Source organism: Rhea americana, unplaced genomic scaffold (genome assembly GCF_003343005.1).
Source record: "Rhea americana isolate MKP2758 unplaced genomic scaffold, rheAme1 scaffold_315, whole genome shotgun sequence".
NCBI lineage: Eukaryota > Metazoa > Chordata > Aves > Rheiformes > Rheidae > Rhea > Rhea americana.
Window position 1 is genome coordinate 279031 of NW_028186441.1, and position 1885 is coordinate 280915.

Consider the following 1885-nt stretch of genomic DNA (forward strand, 5'->3'; position numbering starts at 1 on the left):
GCTCCTCAGCKCTCCCGCTCGCCTCTTCCCCTCTGCGGGACCGGCGGCTCCTCTCTCTTTCTTCTTGGTTTCTAGATGCCACTCGGCTCCCTTCACCCTCTAGTGCTGCGACCTGCCTCTCGGCACTCCGGGCCTCCAGCACGCAGCCTGCTCCAGCCGCGGCTCCCAGGGCTCGCGGGGAGCAGCGGGAGCAGGAACACACAGCCTGCGGGCACGGCGGAGGCCGGCAGCGCCCTGCCCGCTCGGCAGCCCTGGAGCGCTCGTGCTGCCGCGTGCCGAAGCCGCGGGAAGGGGCTGCCGCGCTGCCGGAGGGGRTGGATTCCGGCCGGGGGAGCAGGCAGGGAGCGGCTCTCCTGCACGTCGTGCCGTGCCTGGAGGCGCCCGGCGCTGCAGCAGCTGGCAGGAGAAGGCAGGCGGCAGAGCCCCCGAGGCAGCGACAGCGGGGCCGGCTGGACACCAGCCTGCAACGAGCACAGCGACAGCCGGGAGCAGCCCTGGGAGGCGCTCGGCACGGCGCTGCCGGTGCCACCCTGGCAGGCCCCTGGCCTTGCTCCTGGCTCAGGGGATTCCTTCTCCCTTTTCCTGAGACTTRCTCTGGGGCAGATGCCTCCGAGTCCTCCCTCGAGCCGCTGCCAGGCAGCGGCTGCAGCCAACTGCACTTGCACTCTGCCAGGGCCAGGGCTCGCTGGCTCGTTCAGCCTGCTGCTGGCACTGGGGWCCCGGACGGTGGGTCCTGACTGCGCTCCCGAGGGAAGAAGACCCTCATGGATGCAGGCTCCTGCTTCCTGGCTCCCTTCCGGACCAGCCAGCAGGGAATTCAGCACTCGAGTGCATTTTCCGTAGGCCCGGGCAAGGCGCAGGAACCTCTGAGCGCGACTTTGCCACCCCGTGCTGCCTCCCCCACCCCACGCTCGGCGCCGGCCCCGCGGCAGCCTCCCCTCCCGGCGCGGAGCCCTCGCGGTCCCTCCCCCSCTCTTCTTCCACCGCGGCGGTTTTGCGGCTCTGCGCTGAAGGACGCTGTTGCAGCCCCGCAGCTCTGCTGCTCCGCTGGCGCCGGTGGCCGCGGGTGTGCAGCGGCGAGAGGCTGCTGCTCGCGCGGCGGGGGCCGTCGCCATCGGCTGCCAGCAGACGGGCTGAGCGCCCGGCTGCCGCTCTAACCCACCCTCTCCCGCCCGCTCCCGCAAGGCTCGGCGCGCTGCCCCTGCCTGCTGCTGGGCTGCGGGGTGGGCGGCAGCCGGGACCCCCGCAGCGCGGGTCCCCGGGGCAGGAGCGCCGTGCTGCGAGGCAGCGCCGGCTCCCGGCGCCGGAGAGGGGCAAGGAGCCCCGGCGGCGCGGCGCAGCGCGGCGCGGCCATCGGCTACGTGACTGCCGGGGAGCGAGCGCCCGGCACCCTGCCGCGCGGGCCGCTGTCGCTGCTACGCCCAGGCAAAGCCGGTCCGCGGCACAGAGCGGGAGGCTGGAGATCGGCTCCTGCTTTGCGTCACCAAGGAGAAATGGGAGCATCGAGATATTTTTTTCCGTCATTTTTATTCTCTCGTGGTCTCTGTCCAAAAATAGCCCGAGCTCCCTCCCCGGGGAATGCTCCGCGTGGGAGCCTTGCCCCCCGTCCCCGTGCATTAGCCCGACAGCTGCTAAATGAAGCTGTTGTCTGAGGCTTCATCATAACCCTAGAGCAAAGCGCGTTGCAGAGCGCGCCATGGCCGCTCGGGACCGCGCAGGGGCGGCCAGGCGGCGCGGGGGGAGCGGTCCCGGGGCGCTGCACGTGGGGCTGCGTGTGGCACGCGGGGCTGTCCCGGCACGGGGCCCCGGGGAGCGGATCCTCGTGCGGGGGTCCTGAGTGCGGGCGATGCAGGGGGACCCTGCGGGGGGACCCTGCGGGGGGACA